Raw genomic sequence first — 24,896 nt, forward strand, 5'->3', positions numbered from 1 at the left:
TATGTGGCACAACATAAAATATCTAATTTGTATATAATTACAGTCCCAGAAGGAAAAGAGAACAATATTTTTTTAAAAAAATGATTCGAATATTTCTAAATTTAATGGGAAATATCAATTTATACATTCAGTAAGTTCCGTGAGCCATAAGCAAGATAATGGCAAAGTAACCACATTAAGCCCATCATAGTCCAAATTCTAAAAACCAAAGATAAAGAAATAAACTAAATAAAAAATTAACTTGCATACAAGAAAAAATAACTTTAATCATGCCCTCTCACCAGAAGCAATGAAGTCCAGAAGGAAATGGAATGAAGTTTATAAAATGCTAAAATCAGGATATAACAAAAATACATGTCAATCTAGAATTCAATATAAAAAAAAATCCTTCAAAGAAATGAGTGTAAAAAGAGAGATTTTTCAAATAAATGCAAGCTGAACAAATTTATTCTGGTAGAACTGAATTATTAAAAAATTCTAGCTGAAGAGAAATGATACCACATGGAAATTAGGGTCTACAGAAAAAAAATGAGACCATCAAAAGTAGTAAATAAGTCTCGTCTCGTCGTCGTCGGCAGCCGTCCGTCTCGAGAGACGATGGTGTAGCTTCTTAAGAGTCTATCTGCACCGCCGAGAATGGCTGTGCAGTCCAACTCGGGAGTGACACGGTATCTGTCTCCTCCCGTGTTGAATCGACATCTTGCGATGACGCTGGAGTGTCCTCTCCAGTGAAGCTGAAGCTACAGAGCCTGGGCAGGGTGATATGGAGGGTCTGCTGTTGCCCATGCAGCAGACCCCCCCTCTCTTCGCAGCTGAAGGGTCCAAGGGAAAGACGGAGTCAATACAGCTTGGCTTCAGGTGCGCCGCAGGAGTTGCCAGTGTTGACTACAACGTCAAACCGCCTTAGGGACTCCGGCTCCGGATTTTCTGTCGGGGTTTACTCCCTTAGCCTTTCCCCTGAAGAGGTATGCCGCAAGGCAGCGGAGGTTTTTTGGAGTCAGAGTTTTCCTTCTCTGATGTGCCCTGACTGGAAGATCGAACCAGCGACACTTAGCTCGCAGGCCGACGCTCAATCCACTGAGCCAAACCAGCCAGGGTCAGTAAATAAGTAGATAGATATAAAAGACTATGCTATGATATCCTGCATGACAACTGATGATTTAAAAATGAATATAATAATATTATAAGGTAGGACTTATTGCATGTAGTAGTAAAAATATGACAACATTAACACACTGGTTGGGGAGTAAATAGAATTCTGTTGTTGCAGGTGTCTTATATTTATAAGCTGCAAAATGTGAAGAATTATATGTGAAGTGGGAACTGGAAAGTCAGAAGTGAAAATGTGAGTTATTAAGTGTGATGTGATAGAATATTGATAAAGTGGAGTTTAATAAAAGTTTGGAATTTATTGTTATACTTTATTAATTATTAAAGAATCATAAAACCCAATCACAACTATTATTACATTTAATGAAAATGACCTAAATACTCAAACAAAAAGGTTAAGATTGGTAGAATGCATTTTAAAAAAATACAAAACCCAACTATATGCTACTATATAAGATGTATATATATTAGATGTAAAGATGTAGAAAGGTTGAAGCTAAAAGGATGGAAAAGGATATATCATGAAAACCATAAGTAAAATAAAACACATACGGATATATTAATGTGAGACATATTGACTTCCAGATAAAAGAGTATCACTAAAAATAAAAGGGAAAGTTTATAATGATTTTTAAAAAAACACAATTCATCAGGAATATATAACAATCTTACAAGTGTATAGATCTTCAAAATACATAAGAAAAAATCTAACAGAAGTAAAGGGGGAAATAGGCAAATCCACAACATACTTGGAAGTATCAACATCCTTCTTATAATAACTGTTGAAGTATATATACATAAAAAGTCAGTAAAGACACAGAAGATCTAAACACATTATACTACTCTGACTTAATGACATTTATAGAACACCATAAATATCTTTAGAATATACACTTTTTCAGCTGTGCCTGATTCAAAATAAATCATATATCAAGCCATAAAATAAGGTTAACTCAATTCCAAAACAATGAAATATTACACTATATGATCCCTTACAACATCACATTAAATCAGAAACCTACAAAACACCTGGCAAAGCCCAAAATATTTTAAAATTACAAGTAAAATTTCCAAATTTGAGTTGATTAACAAAAACACTGCATGTCAAAATTTGCAGAATGTGCTCTGGCTGTTGTGGCTCTGTTAGTTGGAACATCATCTAGTGCACTGAAAAGTTGAGGGTTGAATTCTCAGTCAGATCAAATACCCTAGGTGGCAGGTTTGATCCCTGGTGGGGGTGCATCTAGGAGTTAGCTGGTTATTTTTTCTCTCTCACATTTCTCTCTCTCTCTCTCTCCCACCACTTCCTCTCTCTCTCAAATCAATAAATGTATCCTCAGACAAGGACTTAAAAAATTGCAGGATGTAGCTAAAGAAGTGCTTAGAGTGAGGTTTAGCATCTTAAATGCCTTATTATAAAGGAAAAAAAAGAAAAAAAAAAGCTTTCACCATAGTTAAAAAACAGTAAGAGCAAGCTAAAATAAAACTAAAGTAGAATAAAAGAAGTAATAAAGAATAGTACTCCATGAAATCAAAACAAAAAAGAGGATATTAACAAACTCAAATATTGATTCCTTGAAAAGGTCAATAAACTTATAAATCCTTAATAGATCTAGTAAAGAAATAAAGAGAAAACACAGATATTGCAAATATTGGGATTGAAAGAAGAGGGTAATCTTACTACAGATCCTTCAGCCCTTATAATAATGTAATATAACAAATTTGATTATTTAGAAGAAATGGACAAATTACTTGACAAGCATGACTTATGAAAACTGACTTAAAAAGAAATAGAAAAACTGATGTGTCACATATATATTAGAGAAATTGGATTTCTTACTTAAAATATTTTTTTCCACAATGATATATTGAGGCCCAGATGGTTAAACTTGTAAGTTCTATCGAACTCTAAAATAAGGAATGATGAAAAATGTACACAAACTCTCTCAGAAACAAAAATAAGAGAAAAAACTACCAACTTATTTTAAAAGGCTAGAATATTTCAGACACAAATTATGACAAAGAAATTATGAGAAGATAAATTTGCTAAATAATATTCTTCATGAATATAATTGTAAAAATACTTTCTTGGAAAATATTAGCAGGGTGAATTCAGCAATATATAAAAAGAATAGCCATTATGACTTTATTTCTAGGAATGCAACTTTGGTTCAGCATTAAAAATCAATCCATGGGCCTCTTGTTTCCTTTAAGAGATGTAGAAAACTGGAGGTAGCATTGGTCCTACCTTTAAAATAGGAAAAAGAAAACTAAGCCACCAGAAAATGAATGACTTTTTCAACCCATTAGAGAGCTGACACGGCAGTGCAAAGAAATAATCCCAAATCTTGGGGAATACCAATGCCTGCAAGAAGAAACAGGATTCAAACACTTGCTTACCAAGAGCAGATGTCATTTTTAGTGTATTACTGAAGGCCACATATAGGTGTGAAGTTATGGGTCATAGATATAGGGAGATTTTTACCCTAATGGTCCTTTTCTTTATAGACATCATCTGTACCATAAAGAAAATATGAGAGGCGCCTTAAAAAGTTTCTCGTTGAACTGACTTGAAGAAGGAAGTAGTAGCCAACTACTGAAACTGTTCTTAGATCCATCTTCCCTACCTCCCCTCTGGAATAAAAGCTTTAATTTACAGGGAAAAGAATAATAAAAACTGTCAGTATTTGAGCACTGGTAAGGTTAGGTTAGAGTGTATCTGAGGGAAGGGAAAGGGAAATAGAACTCAATCGTGAGACAGTGGTAGAAGTCAATGCTAGGCCTAGAACTAGAGATGTTTGGAGGGGTTCTTATAAATGCCACACCCTCAAGACCCAAATCCACAAAGCTTGTCTCACCCTGAGGATTGATCAGAATAACAGAGAATGCCATCTTCCTCCATGCTCCATTACTGCACTAATAATGTGTTGAGTAAAAATAACATATAGTTGAGATTGCTATAAAAGATAGATTCTTCGGGAGAAAAAGTATAGGAAGAAAACTCAAAGTCAAGGAGAGAATAGACATTCATTAAAACAAACAAACAAAAAAAAAAAACCTCTGGCTAATTAGTCCTTACCTTAAACACAGGGCATCACTAAAGGAATTTGAGGCTATTGTACACTGAAGATAACTAAAGCAACAATAAACTTCAAACCTAGCCCAACTCCTGCTTATATTAACACAAAATCCTACACTAAAGACTGGCATGAACAATTACACTCCAACATGTTGGATAACCTAGATGTTCAACATCACTGATCATCACATCAAGGAAATGTAAATTAAAATCATAATGAGATGTATTGCACCTGTTAGAATGACTATTATCAAGCATACAAGAGATAATTGTTGGTGAAGAAGTGGAGAAAATGGAATCCTCATGCACTGTTGATGGGAATGTATTAGTAAAGACACTATGGAAAAGAGCATGCAAGTTCCTCAAAAAATTAAAAATAGAACTACCGTGTGATCCAGCAATCCCACTTCTGGGTATATATCTGAAGGAAATTAAATCACTATCTCAAAGAGATATCTATAACTTCATGTTTATTGCAGCATTACTCACAATAGCTAAGTCATGGAAATAATCTATGTGCCCACTAATGGAGGAATGGATAAAGAAAATGAATAGAATATTATTCAGTAATGAGAAACAAGGAAATCCTGCCATCTTTGACAAACGTGGATGGACCGTATGGACATTATGTTAATAAAATAAGTCAGACATATAAAGACAAATGCTCTATGATCTCACTTATATGTGAAATCTAAAAATAATGTTAAACTCATAGAAACAGAGTTTTCAAGGGGTAGAAGGGTAAGAAAAATGTTGATCAAAAGGTATAAATTTCCAGTTATAAGATGAATAGATTCTGGGAACATCATGTATAGTATGGTGACTATCGTTAATACTTAAAAGTTGCTAAGGGGGTAGATCTTAAATGTTTTCACCACAAAGAAAATTAATTTTGTGAAGTGGTAGGTGTATTAACCTTACTGTGGCAATAATTTTGCCATATATACATATATCAAATCATCACATTTATATCTTAAACTTACATGAGGTTTTATGTCAATTATATCTGAATAGAACTGAAGAGGAGAGGAGAGGTCTAGTAGCAGGAAAAACATGCTTATCTCCAGGCATAAAATTTATTTACTTCAGTATCTCTGTCCTTTTCAACATGCTCAGCTTTCTAAAACAACAACAACAAATTTTAAGGCTAAGAAATGGCAAAAAAAAAAAAGCCTGAAAAGATGAATCAATCATCACAATCAGATGTTGAATTTAAAATAACCATTATTTTTAAAATAACTGTTATTAATAAGTTAAAGCCTTTAGAGAAAAAGATAAGCAACATGAAAGATCAAATAAGTAATACCAGCAGAGATGGAAACTGCAAGGAAGAATCAAATGGAAATGCTAGAAAGCAATAATAGAGAGGAAGATTACCTTCCATGGACTCATCAGTAGACTTGATATAGAAAATGAAGGAATTAGTGAACTTGAATACAGATCAATTGAAATTCACCAAATGGAAGTTCAAAAGAAAAAATGGGGGTGGGGGACTGACCAGAACATAGCATTCAAGAATTTCACACACTATTAAATGATATACACACAACTAAAAATCTAGAAGAAGAGAAAGAAAATAGGACTGAAGAAATATTTTAAGAAGTAATAGTAGAGGATTTTCCAAAACTGATAACAAACACCAAACCACAGAATCAAGAAGCTCAGAGAACACCAAATAAGATATATACAAAAATAAACACACAAAGCCATCTAAGCATATCATATTCAAATTTCTACAAACTAAAGACAATAAGAAAATCTTGGTGGCAGCCAGAGGAAAAGACACATTACCTATGGAAGAACAAGTATAAAAATTACAGCACTCTTCTCATGAGAAAACATATAAACAAGGAGACAAGATGTGGCATTTTTAATAGGCTGAAGGTAACTGTCAACCCAAACTTGAAGTGCCTTTCTGTTAGCTTTGGCCACAATAGTGTTTTCCAAATAATGTCTAGACCCTTAGGATACAAAGATCACTCTACCTGTAAAATGTGAAGATAAATAATAATGATAGATAAATTTAAAATGTTGCATCACTGTGATACATTATATCATAAGCTTGGTTGCCAGAAATGTTTACAATCCATATATAAACAGGTTTGAAGTTTTCTAAAGATAATGATTTATGCTAGGATTATGTGACTTTTTGGTATTCATTACCCAATTCTCTAATAACTTTATCTTAATGATTAAATAGCAAGTTATGTCTCTACAATTTACAAAAACTTTCAAAAAATTTGTTTCATCAACTTTTTATTTATTGAACACTATTTATTGCTATTTGATGTTCCACTTTTTGCAAAAACTATTTGAGGTAGATAAACTCTTTAATATTTTTATAACTTAGGAGGAGAAAAGGAAGTAGTAGACTGTATACTTTCTCTGAAAGACCAGATGAAGACAGAAACCAACATATATGGAGACTCAGGAACCAAATCAAACATTCCTTTCCTCCCTGGAGTCCCAAGAGGGGCTCTGGCCTGCTTAATCCTGGGGATGAATACTTGTCAAAGGAGCCAAGTCATCAAAACTCTGTTCTTTCATGGGTCTCTTTTTATTCCTTTGGCACCATGGTTGTAAGGTGAGAAAGATCAAGCAAAGTCAAGGAAACTCTGAGAAAATGGTAACAAGAAGGGCGAGCTGGTTATAGCTTCATCATTTAGGCAAAATAGTCTAAAGTTATCTATTTTATTTCCCAAGATCATCTCCCTAGGTATGAGCAGGATCCCTGTGTGAAGCTGGCATTTCCTGTGCATCATCTCCTGAGAGGCATCTCAGTGTGCAGTGGAAGCTGCCTAGAGTGGAATGCAAGACAGGGGGATCCTGGCTCAGTAGGCCTGTGGCAGGCCAGCACTACCTGCTGCATTGCTGACTATACCAGGGCTCTCTACATCCAGGGAAAGCAAAGCTGCCTCAAAAATAGAGAGGGCCAAGAGGCTTTGTGGGGAGACAGGGCTTGAGTGAATCAGAACTTGCTCAACAACATAAACAAATGAACTAAATAGAACAAGGAGCAGAATAACAATCAATAGGGGGGAGGGGGGTGGGAGAGAAGGGGGATAAGTAAGGGAAGGGTTCAGTCAAGGAACGTGTATGAATGACTCATGGACATGGACAATGAGGAGGGATATGATTGTGGGAAAAGGGGTGGGCTGTGTGGGGGAGAGCAATGGGGGAAAATGGGACAACTGTAATTGAAAAACCTAAAAACAAAATTAAAAAAAAATTTGAAAATTAAAAAAAATAAAAAAGAACTTGCTCAGTTGCAGGCAAGCTGGATAGAGGGGATTATTGTGAAATGCTGGAATAGGGTATTTGATTTTGCCTAAAATTTCAATTTTACTAACGATTGCAGTACTGCTGACTCTATATTGTCCAGGCGGAATGTATGTGTCAGTACTGCAGACACTTCTGGCTATGTGATTCTTTGTGTGAAGCTTTTGAAATTATGTTAAACCAGCTTCATTCATGGCAATTTTGGAGGAAGGTAGGGTCCTTGACTTGCTCTAATTCTTACTTGAAGGTACAGCCTATCCTTTTGTTAAATGTATTTTACTGATATTTATAAAATAATTTACTCTGTCTAATCAAACAAATCAAAACACTTATTTCTGCTTTCCTCAATTCAGTCGATTGTTAATAATTATGTTGTCATTTTTCCCCTAGACTTGGCACCAAAATTTTTATTCATTCTCCTTAAAAATTCTGTCACCAACTTACTATAAATACTGTCATTATCTCTCAAAGTCACAGTGCTGACATCTGCTAGGTAAAAGTTTATTTTACACTTCTAAAGTCAATCTGCACATCTGACCAAACTCCTTCAAAATTGTATAGCTTAATCTTGTCAAATATTTGGAAAAATAAAATTTGCTCTTAAAAAATATTTGGTTTTTATATAAAAAAATACTCTTTATTTATGAAAAAAAGTCTTTTGTGTCTTTCCCTGAAAAAGATAAAATCTTTTACTGATTGATTTTTATAAAAAATATAAAAATTAAAAACTTAAGGACTTATAGCCATGATGGAGACCTAGACAGACACGCTGCATCTCCGTCCACCAATAAGAAGGAATACAACTACTTCAAAACTGGAGACAACTAGAAGTTCCAGAAAGTTGAGCTGTATGAATTTCCAACAAACATAGATATAAAGAAGAAATAGTCATCCAGACAGGTAGGAGGGGCAGAGCTGCGGTGGAGAGGACGCAGTGTGGTAGCAGCAGCAGTGGTGGCAGTGGCAGGCTGGCAGAAAACACAGTCACACATTTTAAAAAGTCAGAAGGGATACCTGGGTAGTGCTCCCAGTACCAGACCAGACCATGCAGCTCATGGTCCCAGCACCGGGGAACATAAAGCCTCATTGCTACTGACTGTGCAAACCAGTGGGGGTTGGGGCAGAGGAAGAAAGTGCCAGTCCCTCCACAGAGTCCACTTGTTTAAAGGGCTCCCATGGTCCTGGAATGTCCACAGACCCACCCACTCTGGGAATAACAACCAGGACAACAGCTAGAGAGGTGTTAGTCCCATACAGAAGTGGGAGAAGTGCCTGGAAAAGGGGTGAATGCTCAGCAAGCAGCATTGTTCCCTCTCAGACCCCTCCCCCACATACAGCGCCACAACAGAATGAAACGGGTCATCCTGTACTGATGAGTACCTAAGGCTCCGCCCCTTACAACATAATAGGTGCAACAGTTCAACCTAAGACACAGAGGCAAACAAACACAAGAGCCTGTCAAGAAGAGGAGACAGAGAAATATGGCCCAAAAGACAGAACGTATCAAGTTTCCAGTGGGAGAACTAAGCGACAAGGAGATAGCCAACCTCACAGATGAGTAGATAGCCAACCTAACAGATGTAGAGTTCAAACACTGATAATAAAGATGCTCACAGGCCTGACAGATATGCTTGAGTATGGCAAACACATAAAGGAAGAAGTGAAGGCTATGCTAAATGAAACGAAGGAAAGTCCACAAAAAAAAAACAATGGTGAAGGGAAGGAAACTAGGGTTCAAATCAATGATTTGGAGCATAAGGAAGAAAAAAAAAACAGCCAATACAGAATGAGGAAAAAGAATTGAAAAAAATGAGGAGAGGCATAGGAAACTCTGGGACAACTTTAAACATGTCAACATCAAAACCATAGAAGTGCCAGAAGGGGAAGAGGAAGAACAAGAAAGTGAAAGCTTATGTAAAAAAATAATGAAGGAAAACTCAACAACTTTGGTGAAGGAAATAGACATATAAGACCAGGAAGCACAAAGAGTCCCAAACAAGCTAGACCCAAAGAACAACACACCAAGACACATCATAATTAAAATGCCAAAGGTTCAAGATAAAGAGAGAATCTGAAAAGCAGCTAGAGAAAAGAAGAGAGTTACCTACAAAGGGGTACGTATAGGACTCTCAGCTGACTTTTCAAAAGAAATTTTGCAGGCAAGAAGGGGCTGGCGAGAAGTATTCAAGGTGATGAAAAGCAAGGACTTATAACCAAGATTACTCTATCCAGCAAAGCTATCATTTAGAATGGAAGGGCAGATTAAAGTGCTTCCCAGACAAGGTAAAGCTAAAGGAGTTCATCATCACCAAGCAATTATTATATGAAATGTCAAAGAGACTTACTTAAGAAACAGAAGATAAAAATTATAAATATTAAAATGACAACAAACTCACAACTATCAACAACTGAATCTAAAAAACAAAAACAAAACCCAATGAAGCAAACCAGAATAGGAACAGAGTCATAGGTACAGGAATCATTTGGAGGGTTATTAGCTGGGAGGGGGAAGGGGGAGAAATGGGGAACTGGTGCAGGGATTAAGAAGCATAATTGGTTGGTACAAAATAGACAGGGTGAAGTTAAGAGTAATATAGGAGGAGAAACAAGATGACGGCAGAGTAAGTGAAAGCTACACTAACCTCCTCCCAGAACTAGTCTGGACTTACAACTTAATTTTGGAGAAATCATCTGGAATAACCAACCGAACACTAGCTGGAGAGAAGTCTTATAACCATGGAGAGACAGAAAAGGCCACTACATCACAACGTGACTGGTAGGAAGTGTGGAGACGCAGAAGGGCTGGTTGGGCTCACACAGGTGGCAGCTGAAGGGACTAAGAAACAGCTCAGGAGCTGGGGGTTCCCCCTGAGAAGGGCAGGGTCTAAACCCCCAGCTGGGCTTTTCAGCATACAGCAACAGAGTGGAAAGTAAAATAGTATCCAGCTGTGAAAAGTGAAAAGCACAGGGTTTTTTGCTAGCTGGAGAAAAACAGCTGGAGAAAAAGAGCTCTTAAGTGGATCACATACAAAAATATTTTACCCCCACTTACCCTGGGCTCAAGCAGAGGGAAGGCAAAGAGGACTGGAGATGCTTGGGGAGAGTTTGGTGTGGTGGCTTTGAGGGTAGAGCTGGGAAAGCGGCCGGCTGGGTCCCAGTGCTGACTCATCCCCACACTGCATGCAGACAATGTCCCCCGCCCCCCCACCAAGTGGTGTCAGCCTCCGGGAAACAAAAACCCTGCCTACAGGAATTAAGCTACCACACCCACGGTCCTTAAACCTGATGGCTAATCACAGATTGAATAGATTAACAACTAAAGAAGACAGACAAAGGCAGTAGATCCCTGGAAGTCCTCAACAGGCTGCCTAGGCCCAGACTGGTACAGGATCTGACACCACCAGGGGCAGATCCAGGAAGTGCAGATCATTCTAAGAAGCACCAACAAACAATAGAAGTCACAAAAATGGGAAGACAGAGAAACAACCCCCCATCGAAAGGAAAGATAGAATCCCCAGAAAGAGTGCTAAATGAAATAGAGGGGAGCAAACTATCAGATATGGAATTCAAAACATGGATTATGGAGAAGCTCAATGAGCTCAGCGGAAACTACAAGCAACTCCAGAAAAACTACAAGGAACTTACTGAGAATTACACCAGCATGAAAAAGGACATGGAAGCTATCAATAAGAGCCAGGAGGAAATGAAGAATATGATCTCTGAATTGAAGAACACCGTAGAAGGAATTAAAAGCAGGCTAGAGGAAGCAGAAGATCAGTTCAGCGAGCTGGAGGACAACTTAGACAAAAACTCCCAGACAGTGCAACAAAATGAAAAAAGACTGAACAAGACTGAAGAGGTTCTAAGACAGCTGCAGGACAACATGAAACATAATAATATCCATATCATAGGAATTCCAGAAGGACAAGAAGAGCAAGAGATAGAAAACCTCTTTGAAAAACTAATGACAGAAAACTTCCCTAACAAGAGGAGAGAAAGAGTCACGCAAGTCCAGGAAGCACAGAGTCCCAATAAAGATGAACCCCAACAGGCCCACTTCAAGACACATCATAATTAAAAGACAAAGAAAGAATCCTAAAAGCAGCAAGAGAGAAACAACTAATAACATACAAGGGAGCTCCAATAAGGCTATCATCAGATTTCTCAGCAGAAACACTACAAGACAGAAGGGAATGGCAAAAAAAATTCCAAACAGTGAAAAACAAAGGCCTACAACCAAGAATACTCTACCCAGCAAGGCTCTCATTCAAAATGGAAGGTGAAATAAGGAGTTTCCAAGACAAAAGAAGGCTAAAAGAATACATCTCCACCAAACCAGCATTGCAAGAGATGCTAAAGGGTCTGCTTTAAGAAGATGAAGAAACAGAGAGAGACTGAGAGGAACACCAGTACAAAGGGGGGAAATGACAATGAATAAGTGGTGAAAGAAAGAAGGAACTTCTACCATTTGCAACAACATGGATGGGACTAGAGAGAATTATGCTTAGCGAAATAAGCCAGGCAATGAAAGAAAGTACCTTATGCTGTCACCTATCATAGGAAACTAATGAACAACACAAACAAATGAGAAAAATTGAACCAGAGGTATGTACACAAGGAATAAACTAACAATAACAAAGGGGGAGATGGGAGGGAGAGAAGGGGGTAAGAAGGGGAAGGGTCTAGTCAAAGAACATGTATAAATGACCCATGGACATGGATAACTGGGTGGGGACTGAATGTGGGAGAATGGGGGGCAGGGTGCAGAGAAGCAAGAGGGAAAAAAAAGTGGGACAACTGTAATGGAAAAACAAACAAAAATATTTTTAATGGGGGAAAAAATGAAAATATAAAGAATAGAAATGTAAGTTCAGTGAATACTAGGACAAGAATTTCCCTTCACACTGTATATTTTTCTCCCTATCTGATCCCTCCAGAGTTTGGCATTCTAAAGAAGTAAGTAATGACACAAGTTTCTTTGCATAAAACTAATAAGACCAGTTTTTAATAGAGGTTTTTTTTTTTTTTTTTTAACTAAGACTTTGACTGGAATGTCATGCCTAAAGGAGACATGCTTGGGCTTTGGTTGTTACCAAAAGGCTCTGAGGAACTGGAATTGACTTTCAAAGTTAATAAAAGTCCATGAGATAAAAGGCCTGGTACCTTGGATGGCTGCACGGTCCATGGCAGTCTTTCCAGGGAAGGAATGAAGGTTGTATTCCTGAAAGATGGCTAGATGGAACCTTAAGGCACAATGGTAAACCAGAAGGACTTGGAAAAGACAGGTGTTTGCAGGCAAGGCTGAATGCCAGGTATGTGGTTCTGCTTCTGTGCCTTGAAGGGCAGACTGAAGGTCACCCTAAATGTTCCTTGCATAAGTTCCAGCAAAGCGGAACTAAAGATCATAAGTGATCACTTGCTGCTCTTGTTGTGTTCATACAAATGAACAGGATAAATTAAAAATGGACTTAATGTAGTCCCTTTAATGATGAGGAGGGTAATCTTAGGGAGAAAAATCGTGATTCAAGGAGAATCATAATGCTCAGTGGTAGACTATAAAGTAGTACAGCTAACCGTCTTTAAAGTTTCTTTTCATTTAAAATTTGTTTTCATTTGAAAGTTAAACTATGTCTGTGGCATTATCAAAGATGTTTAATTTACTGGCAAGAAGAATGTCAAATGCCTTGCAACTGGATGTCTTTCCAATAAGACAGTCCTACAGATTTAGAGACTTGTATGTGGGTTATGTTACATAAATTAACATGTGTTTTTTGTTTTCAAAGGGCATAAGCCTATGATCTCATTACCTGAGTGATTGTCTGTACATATAGGCCACACTTAATCCTGTCTGCATTGCTGCCTTCTGAGACTCAATGGTTTGGCTGAACTAAGTGACTGGGTTGGTGAAGAATGGGGTGGTCTGTGGGCTTCACTTTAAAACTGGTTTCTCTTTTCTGTCCTAAAGGCTTTGACAGAAAGAGCCCAGAGGTCTGAGAGGGGGGAGACCTAAAATATTCCCCTCAGCCCAAACTAAGTATAATGAGCAAAAGGGGTTTGGATAGGTGAGATGTACCTGGCACACCTTCCTCCCAAGAAGCCCTTCTTTTCCCTAATGTGGGACATTAAAAAATTAATACCTGTCTTTTGTCATCTAGTGGTTATGGATTGAATGATGTTTTTTAACCGTTGCCAAATCTGTTGCTTCCAGAATACAACAAGAATGCAAGCCTGTTAAATCAAGCATGCCGTTGTCCGGGAACAGCCAACTGACCTGGAGTCTGTACGATCCTTCCCCATGTGGGAAGGCCACCCTCCCCGCCACACCCCCACTCTTATTAGGGATATCTGGACCCAAGGGTTGGTAGGACGACGTCCATGTCCAGCATCTAGAGGAGGTCGAGACCTTCGCCCATTGTCCTTTATAAGATTATAAAGGGTCTTAAGTTTGAGAGGGAGGGATTGTCATTTTTTATTGTTAAAATAATTGATTAATTAATTATTTTAAAAACAAAAGAAGAAGAAGAATATATGAAAGGGTGAGGCAGAAAAGTTTGTATGCACAACCCATGGGCATGAACTTGGAGGGGGGATTGTTGGGGGAGGGGGGTGCTGGGCGGGGGGAGCAAAGGGGAAAAAATTGGAACTATTGTAACAATATAATAAATAAAATATACTTTTTAAAGAAAGAATAATATAGGAAAGTGTAAAGCCATAGAACTGATATTCACAACCCATGGACATGATCTAAGAGGGGTGGGATTGCTGGAGGGAAGGTGCGTACTGGGCAGAGGGTAGCAAAGAGAAAAGAATTGAGACTACACTAACAACATAACCAATAAAATATACTTACAAAAATTGAAATAAATTCTGTGTGTTTTATTTCAAGTGACACACCAATTTCTTTCTTCTAACACACCTGAAGGTTGAATAGGTCATCTAAGTTTCAGGTAAATTATTAGAAAGAAAATCCCAGCAACATGGTTGGCCTTGAGAATGAGGAAGAACCTCCTGTTGCCTTCCCCTGACCCTCTGGTTGTCCCTCCAGCCTCTCTTCATAGCCCTGGCATGAGAAATTTGGATTAGAACCATGACCCTCTCTGACTTCTATCATTCTAGGGAAAAAATCTCTGCTTGCCCTCTAATGCCTCTGGAAACAAATCAGAGACTGAACACCTAATGGAGTATCTCCCCTATATTGGGCTAAGTAAGAGCTTTCCATGGGCTACTGAGTTTAATTTTTATAATTGTCCTACAAGGTAAGCACTGCCTCCAGATCTCAAGTAGTATTATCAATCTTCCTTACTTCTCATCCTTTTACTAATATACCTTTTGTTGTTGTCATATGACATCTTATGACTCCGAGCTAAAACTCTTCTTTAATGATAGTGCACGTCTCTGCCACTACACAAATGTGTGAACCTATAAGTTCCTAACTGCAGCTTTGAGTTTTAGGAGGATTTCCAGACTGACTGTGTTCTGGGGATGCTACTACCTTATTTCCCATGTGAATCTGCCCTCTAATACAAATGGTGGTGTGCATGAGCACAGAGTTTACAAGAATTTACAAAGGTGGATTAATGTGCAAAGTTTAAGCAATTCACTTCTTCTTCTGACAGTAGCCGTGAAATCTGCTCTTTCACTTCCCATACCCCAGTTTTGCACTCAGTACATGAGATGATAGAAGGAGCAGTGTAAGAGAAGTTAGGAGGTCTGGTCTCTGGTAGTTTTTCTTCTAGCAATTAGCTGTTTCACATTGGAAAAGATAACTTGAAGTCTGCCAACTGCATCCTCTCTTTGGTACAGAAAAAGAAAGATGATAGTATCTCCCTCTCTGGTTACTATAAAAACCAAATGAGTCACCCCAATAAATTCAATAAAAAGGAAAAAAAAGATAACTAAGGTAGGAGAGATGGGAATCTGGTAGTCTTATAAAATATAACCCTTTTGGGAAAAAAAAAATGAGTTCTGTGGAAGGAGTTTGAAAATTCATTCTTGTTACACCTTGGATAGAATCCTTCAAAGCTTCTGATTTCCCACCTCTTTATCACTGTTCACCAGTCAAAGTCCTGGGTTGCAAGCAACTGGAAACAGTTTTGAAGATCTTAGAGAGACAGAAAGAGCTTTTTGGAAGATGTTGTCAGGTTCACAGAATTCCTGGGTGGTTTGGGAAAGGACAACAGAGGGGGATTTGACAGCCAGATGAAAGGAACAGTCTAGAAGGACAGGGCTCCAGATAGTGCTACTGCCACTGCTTAATGGTACAGGTGCCACTGCCAAAAATGAGTTCTGACCCTTTCTTTAACTTTACACTCTTCCTCCAGATGCAGAGACCCAGGAGATACAGGATGAATGACTAGATGAACAAAGGACCCATATATAGCCTTGAATGCCAAAAGGTGGGAGAAGGAGGATCTCCCTCCTTCATCCTCCACAATAGGAGACTATAGCTGTGGATACCACAGATGCCATACACAGTGGGAGATGCCCCCAATTAGAAAGAGGGGTTATATGGTAGATGGTAAAACCAAAACCAAAAGAACTCAACCCATACCCACAACCTCCGGCGTGACCTGGCTTTGCTCATTAGCCTTGTGTAGCAACCCCAACACCCTTACCCCTTCTTCATTGCACTTATGATTAAATAATCATAGGCATTGTTGTGTAAATGTCTGTCTCATTCACTGGATTACAAGCTTCGTGAGTACAAGGTCTTTGTCTATCTTGTTCACACACGTATCCCAGTTATACTCAGTAAATATTTATTGGGTGAATGAATGACTTAATAGACAAGTATGTGGGGCCATGGTTACCATCAACCTGACACCCTCAAGCATTTTTATCTTTCACCTGAATGTTAGCAGGCATGACTATCTTCCTTCCTATGGTGCTGTGAGATCCTAAAGGACATGGCCACATATTTATTCTTTTTTGTACATTTTTTTGGCATAATTCTAGGAACATTGAGTAAATGAATCAATGGATGGATACATGGATGAAGTAACTAAAGTTGTAGTAAAAAAACTCTTCCTATTGTACTCCTATGAGCTCTTCTGGTATGTTTTAGATTAAGTTCAGGCTAGGAAAAATGAATGAACACAAGCATATTTATCAACTAATATAGATGGACTAGATTTTTGTTAGGCCTACAGGGGTTAAAAGTAATTTTAAAACTTAATTTTCCTCTAAGAGCTGACCATATACTTAGAAAGACAGGTCAATAATACACAAGGAATTAAACAATAGAAGTTGAAGACAATAATGCAAAACAGTGGTAAAAAGATGTTATGTGGTGATGTGTCATTAATTGCCAATAGAGTATGGACAAGAAGACTATTCATTCTGAAAAGAGTGAGGTTTTAGCTTTTAGAGTGGCCCTCTTTCTACTCCACCATTCAGCCTGGTACACAAACTCTTCCCAAAGGAACTGCACCTTTTAAAAAACACTTCTGTTCACACACCTTCTTTCATGCCCTCTGCCCTCCCCACCTTCCTAAGCACATTTTGAGTTGTGCATCCTGAAAACATTACCTCCCTGTACTCTTTCAGAGTACAACTCCATGTTTTCTCCAAGAAACCCCAAATGTGAACCATTGTCAACAGAGAGCCCCTGTAGCTGCTGTTCTGCAAAGATAAGACTAAAGGAAGTATAGATATAAAAGGTGACTGGCTAGGGGGATACATTATCTGGTTTGGCTAGACAACATATTTATAACAAATTGTAGAGGTTACCATTTTTCATCTAGTCTTGTTAACTTGAAATGGGTCTATCATTAAGAATCTGATGCTATGTACATTGAACATTCAGCTCAGTGATGTTGGTTAAGAACTTAGGTGAAGTCCAAAGACAGACTGACCAGTTTGAGTTCTGGCCCTGCCACTTCCTAGGTATGTGTCTTTAACCTCTAAATCCAAGCTTTCCTATCTGTAAAATGGGTACCTAAAAAGATCTACCTTGTAAGCTCATTGTGAATGTTGAAAAAGAGCAGGCACATAAAAGCTTAGCATAGTACCTGGCACAGAGGTGGCCCTCAGTAAATTTTGTCATTTAAAAAAAAATTATTTATTTATTTTGTTTTGTTTATTTATTTATTTATTTTTAGAGAAAGGGGAAAGGAGAAAAAGAGGGCAAAAACATCACTGTATGGTTGCCTCTCACTTGCGCCCCCAACTGGGGAATCTGATATGAAACCTAGTCCTGTGCCCTGACTGGGAATCAAACCAGCGACACTTGGCTCGCAGGCCGACGCTCAGTCAACTGAGCCACAGCAGCCAGGGCTAAATTTTGTCATATTATGGTAACCAAAATCTCTTTAACTGCCTTAGTTTGTGTGTGTGTGTGTGTGTGTGTGTGTGTATGTATGTAAATATATTTTCTCCAGCTTTTTCATGTCCCTCTACTCCTTGCAACCACCCATTTCACAGAGAAAAGGTATGGTTGGACAGAAGAGTGTTTTAAATTTTCCCTTTGTGTTAAAGCCTTCATGAGAACAAGCAATGTGAAGCCTTCACTGCCAACTGTATCACTGAGCCCACTGACTGAGGTTCATAAGGTTAGGCCAACTTGCTAGTGGGATGTGTTTGTTGTTAGGAGTAACTATAGGGCAGGAAACATGTCATGAACCACAACAAGAAGTGGAAATCCTACAGTGAGCATCCCGCAGCAGAAGCAGTATAGTATCTTCAAGACTGCTGGCAGGGCATGTGAAACCACACGACAGAGGGCAGCTACAGTTGCCCTTCACTGTTTCATCTCACAGGACTCTGGTTAGTGAGAGGCCTTTCCCTGTCCGGTGCTCTTGCCAATCCAAGGTGGTAGCAAGTGTCTCTCAGAGATTACCTCCTTGTTTCAGGAATCCACAGCCTGAATTGTGCTCATCTCAATAAGATTGGAAAAGAATTCCAACTGCACAGCAGACTACAGCACAGTCTGTGTGAGCACACTAATCAGGGAAACCATTTCCACCTGGGCCAAGCAGCACTCTCAGCGATAAACACCATCATTTGCAGGCAGTTAGAGGCAGTTGCTCTTCTTTCTCTGCGCATTCCAAATTGCATGTGCACAGCACAGGACAGAAGCACTAAGTGGAAGAGAGGAATAGAAACCTGAGACCCTTTCTTTAAGTAGCTTTTCCTCTGACATTAGTCATGTGTCTCTGTGTCCACGCATTCTGGGCCCTCTAATAATTTTTACCATGGACAATGAACATACATCCTCTGTTCTGATAATGGGTACCTGTCTGCACAAGGAAGCAGATATAATACCCACTCCCTCTCTGCCCATCCAGATATTTAAGCTTCAAATTTCATTCAGCCCCTAGGTCTCAAGCCCACTTTTGAACAGGTTGGCTTGGTTTGGTTCCACTAATGTGTTTTTTAATTGCATTAGCCTGGGTGATGGAAATCGTTTTCATTCTTCATGCAGAAAGTGTGTGCTCCAGAAGTGACTTTGAACCAGAGCCCACTCCCTTCCTTGGCTGTGTGTCAACTGTTCTAAGATCTTCTGTCATCTCAGTGCTAATTCTCCTTGAGCACCACCAGGCTTTTTAATTCAGATTTTTTCCTAGGACATCAGGAGGGAAAATGGAATTAATGTATAAGGGAGTTAACATTAATTGCCAATAAAAGTACCAGTTTTTGTTGTTGTTTAAGAGAATCCTTTAAATTTAGTAAACTTGACATAAAGAAGCAGAGATTGGGTAGTAAAGAATTGCAGGGCAAGGACCTTCTGGGTAAGCCATAGCAGAGAAATAAATGTGCTTTTCATTCATTTCTTGTTAGATTGAATATAATTATCCCACAATCAAGGTTTCCAAACAATCCAGTTTGAGTAAGAGTCACAGAAGATGCCTGTGAGGCCACACAGCGTGGATTCTGCTGTAACAGACTTGGGAGCAGAAACAAAATTCAACTTAAGAAATACAAACAAAATTTTGTACAGACACCTGGCAAGATTTTGAATGACATCTATGTTATCGATGGCAGGTGAAATAACAAAGTGTTAAAGAAAAATACCCTCTCTTTTGGGAGATTGGAGTAAAGAGTTCAAGGATCAGGCCCATGGTATAAACTTTAGAAGAGTCAGAATAGACTTTTAGCTTCAACAGGTGAGTTAGTCCACCATCTTCATACTAAGAGGAAGAATTTGTTTTCTGTTCTAGACAGAATTATCATTTAAACTATTTCCACTATTAAGTGTTTTAATTGTGTTCATAAATGTATTCTAACATAAATTTTTGCTATAAAAATTTCTTTCAGATAATATTAAAAAACCAAAGCTGAAACAAAAAACTTTGTATGAGTATATTCATGTAGATGAATGATTTTCTTTCCTTAAACCGTAGTAATCAATCTGAAGCGTGACCTTCTGTTCTTAATGAACTCCCATTCCTGGCTCTCCTGCCCCACCCCACCCCTACTCCTACTCCCACCACCCCATTCCCTAGATGAGAGAGCAGAATTCCCTCAAGTAGTCACTCAAGGGTTCTTGCCACCATTTTGGAGGGCACAGTAGTTTCTTCTAAGAAACTCTCCCCATTCCCGCTCTGATGCCACTGATGCTCCAAGGGAAGTCCTACTCCACAGTGGAGACTTTGGAAATGATGAGCCACGTCACTGCGGTTCAATTGGGAAGCCTTTCGGAATGATTTGAAACTGCAAAACAGGTGTGTTGAGAGCAAGGTCACTCTGAGTTCCCATTTCAATGATGCACCTCTGTGAGTGCTTGTTCTCTAAATTTCAGGGGGAAACATACAACTCCAAAGTAGCAGGAACCCCTGTGTGGCAAGTTCAGACTGCTCTTAAAAATCCAAAGTGCAAAGAGCCAAGACCTTGTAGAGGACTGAGGGGGCCTAACTGGAGACCCTCTAAGCAAGAGTCTTTCTGATGCAAGTGAAAGTGAAAGTGTCCCCAAGCCAATCCCTAATGGCAATAAATGTCCTCACTCAGGTCAGATTCAAAGGGCAACACCTAATCCAAAAACTTCCTTGCATCAAGGCTATCCATTCGCTGTCCATGTCTCTGGGGTAGTTAACGACCTACTTACATTGCAGTTGCTTAAAATTCACAAGAAATGGGCAACCCAAGAGTTGTCATTTTTCATAATTCTCTGATATTGTTGAAAACTCCTGCATTGTAACACACATTGGGTACTTGCTCTGCAAAGACACAACTCTGAGGCATGTGACAAGTATAAATATACTTGTCATTTAGAACCCCTTTCCACTCAAAGTGAGAGGGGCTTACATCTTGTTGTTCAGCCTGGTGTACCACTTGTTGAAGACAAGTTTTTTCTGGTGATTGTATTCCCTTTCCAAACTAGGTGGGAAGACCTTAAGCATCACCATGTGCATGGAAACCCTGAGAAACTGTTCTTTCCAGAAAAGGTCAGCCAACAAGCTGAGAATGACAATGGACTCTGGATTCTGTCAGCCACTAAAGTCCCAATAAAGACCCAGTAACAGGTCCTAGCATAGCCAGCCATTTAGACTGTGTGGTGGGAACTCCTTGCAATACCAAGATCCTACCTTGAGGACAGCTGTGACTGAAGACAATGGCGAGAACCTCAGCATGGGGGTGAAGTACAGTTGGGTTTGAGTTCTAGCTCTGTCACTTCCCTACTGAGCGACTCTAGGCAAGTGGAGGAACCACTGTAAATCTCAATGTCCTTATATGTATAATGGGAGAAAGATTTCTGCACAGTCAGGATGATTTAAAGATTAAAGTACATTTAAAGCATTCAGAGTTCTGCCTGGCACATAATGGGTGCTCAGTCAATGTTAGCCAGGATTCTATTATTGCATGATCTGTGTCAGGACAGTGTAACATCTTAGACAGTGTCATACCTAAGATTAGAGTGAGACTTTGGAGAGTGAGAGGGAGCATTATTCATGAGTACACCAGGACAAAGACATGAACTGGAAGAGTCCCAGACTTAGGCCATCCTCATTAAGTTCTGCTTCTTCATCATAGGTATTGCCTGAAGGTTTCAGAAGTGTCCTCTTTTCAAATAAAGGTTGCTTTCAGCATCACCTTCTTTCTCATGGCTCAGATGGGACTGATGAAAATTCACCCACTCTCCATCTTTGTCCCCTGGACCCCACCTAAGAAAGCCTAGTGACCTTAGCTAGATGACAGGCCAGCAGGCTTTAAATGCTCCAATGTCCTGTAGCCAATGCAAAGGGAAAACCACTCCTGGTGTCTGGCTCTGGCTCATTCATCAGATAGGGCCCTCTGCAGTGGGAATTCTCGTTATAGCAGCTCTCCTGGCCTCCCACACACACCAGCTCTCTCATTCACCCTGCTTCCATGCTTCCCTGCAAATGACAAAGACACATTAGGAGGGATTGATGTCAGTGTCGGTGTCACAGGGTGAGAACAGAGCCATGGGAGTAGGCAGGAACAACAGTTCTGGGAAAGGGGAGGGAACACTTTCTTTGGAAAAGTCTCACTCCTGCCTACCTACCCCTCTCAAACACACAGTTTTAATGTTTTTATTTTTTGAAGTTGATCTTCACTAGAAAAAAAATCTGCAGTTTGATTTAGTTTTGCTGTTTTTACTGATAGCCAGACCAAAGTTACTATTTACAAGGTGAAAAAGTAAGGAAAAAAGCAAAACACCTTTTTCTGACTATTCTCTCAGAAAAATTCTTAAAAACTTAGATAAACTAAAATGAAGTCAAACCATATTATTTAAACTTGAAATTGTTGAATTAGAAAGAATTTGTAAAATCTACTATTTTAATTCCTTTCTTCTGTAAAGATAATCATCCCTGGCTTTTCTTAGTCTGTACATTTCTTCCCTGTCCTCTATGTTTCTTCAACTGAAAGATTTGTGTTAATAACATCTGCCTCACCTGCCTCATGGGATTTTTCTATGTGGATTGATGGTAATAAAGTAACACAATTAGTCCTTGTTGATATGGTACTTTTCAGTTTATAAAGGAAGCACTTGCATTTAACCGTCACCACAACCCAGTAAATAGGTAAAGCAATGTGAGCTGAGAGGACCACAAAGTACAGCATGCCTATTGATGATGTAACTGTAAAGAATGAAAACAGGTGTCCCTGTGTCTGGGTCTTGCAGGAAGAGGATCGGGAATAGTGGCTGGAATCTCCTGCCTGCAGCCTGGATGTTTGTCTCAGACCATTTCAAGGCACCAGCAGCCTCAAAATTTTGGCTTCCCAAAGCAGTTGGGTGAACAGAGGAGCAGTATTGGGGATGTGTAAGGAAGAGTTGGGACAAAGGCCCCTTTGTTCACTGCCCCAATTCCTGACATCGTTGCTCCCTAGAGAGGTTGGGAATGAATCTAGCTTTATCCTTCCTACTTAAATTTGGCCTCATTACTGCCTGCTGGTCCTGTTTACTGACTTCCATAGTGAAGACTTAGTTGTCAGGTGTGTCTGTGGCCCATGACAGGATGTAGAAACTCACTTCCCACATCAGTCTAGAACACCAACAGTAATTCAATCTTTTCTTCTCTGTAGGCTTGGCACTGTGACTTGGACTCAGAGTTAGTCATTTGGTATGAAGAACCCCTCTTTCATCTCTGATGACACATCAGAGAAAGTAAATGAATTCTTCAAACAGTCACTTGAGTTTTAGATTAAATTTCCAATCTAGAATTCTACTCCTTCATGAATGAACATCCTCTTCCCTCTGGAGTCACTCTTTCCCTTGGTATCAGATGTCACTTCTTTCTGGAGCCTTAGTGGTATCCTCCATACACCCATGGGTCACCCAGCTGCAGCAGTACAATCACAGATGTTTTATCTGTCCCAGGAGACTGAGCTTCTTGGAGGCAAAGACTATGATTTCTTCACCTCTCTATTTCAGACACCTAGTACATGACCAAGGATCATTTTCAGAATAAATCAGCAAGTTTAGTTAATTAATCAAAGCAACCTAGCTGGTATCAATGCTGAGACTCATCAGTGACCATACAGAGAACTATATTGGTCTAAATCAAAGTAATTAAAACTATCCCTGACTTCAAAGGTCTTTCTTCTTCATCCTGTCTTTATACTACAAAAGCATTGTCCCTCAAACAACAAGCTTGAAAGACTATTTGAAAAGGGGTTTGGAAGGTTACATGTGAATTTTTAATAAGATTCTGTTTAATGAAAAAGTTTAAAAATGAGCTAACTTTTTATACTGCTTGTGATCCTGATTGCTTGGGGCCCATGAGCATAGGACCAGGCATGCTGTCTTTGCTGGCTGGCTGCTGGCTCACACTGGAGGCCCAGCCACTCAAGCTGGTGTGGCTGCTGAAGAGTGTCATGAACCCGGACTACAGGACATGGTGTAGAGGCTCAGGGCACAGCGTGACACCAGCCAGTGCCAGCAACTAATGAGTCATCTCCAGGCTGGGTACCCAGTGTCTGCTGATGCACAGTCCCAGCCCTCATCTTCTGTCACATTTCAAACAAGTCCCACTTTGTGTGATTGATCGTTAGTTTAACTTTCATGAGGTTTAGATGGGTGAGAAGAGAATGAATGCAAAGCATCATGGCAGGAAGTTTCTTTGCAAAAGATTCAGTATTACCTTAGGGCTATGGTTTCTTATAACCCTCATTCTTTTAAAAAAAATTGTTTGTTTGTTTATTTAATTTATTTTTAGAGAGAGGGGAAAGGAGAAAGAGAGGGACAGAAACATCACTGTGTGGTTGCCTCTCACTTGCGCCCCCAACTGGGGACCTGACGTGCAACCTAGTCATGTGCCCTGACTGGGAATCGAACCAGTGACACTTGGCTCACAGGCCAACGCTCAATCCACTGAGCCACAGCAGCCAGGGCCCAAAAGCCTAATTCTTAAGTGTTCTGAGGTTAAAAGCTTCCTATTTGCCACAAAGTTGAAGAATGATGATTTACCTGGTGTTTTTTTCACAAGAGCAATTTTACATTTGGTCATCTACAGATTCTTCTTCTGGAGAAGGCCTGTGTTAGAGTACTGTAAATTGTATATCCTGAAAGAGGTCATCTGGAAAATGAGATGAGGAATTATACTTACAATGTACCATATGCCTCTTTCACAGAAACGTTCTGGATTGGGCTCGGATGGGAAAGGGCCTGGCTGAGTCATCCAGTCTGAAGGTGAATTAGGTTTCTCCTAGATCACTTGAGAAAAAATGGAGGAAAACAGGATCTGGTCATAACCTATAAACATTTCCCCTTATTTCCTCTACCTTCTCTCTCTCTTTTTTAAAGTATATTTTACTGATTATGTTGTTACAGTAGTCCCAATAATTATCCCTTTGCTCCCATCTGCAAAGTACCCACCTTCCCTCTAACAATCCCACCCCACTTAGTTCAGATTCACAGGTTGTGCATATAAGTTCTTTGGCTTCACCCTTTCCTATATTATTCTCAACTTCACCCTGTCTATTGTGTACCAACCAATTATGTTTCTTAATCCCTGCACCATTGCCCCAT

Source organism: Furipterus horrens, unplaced genomic scaffold (genome assembly GCF_987537825.1).
Source record: "Furipterus horrens unplaced genomic scaffold, mFurHor1.1.pri manual_scaffold_2, whole genome shotgun sequence".
Classification (NCBI taxonomy): Eukaryota; Metazoa; Chordata; class Mammalia; order Chiroptera; family Furipteridae; genus Furipterus; species Furipterus horrens.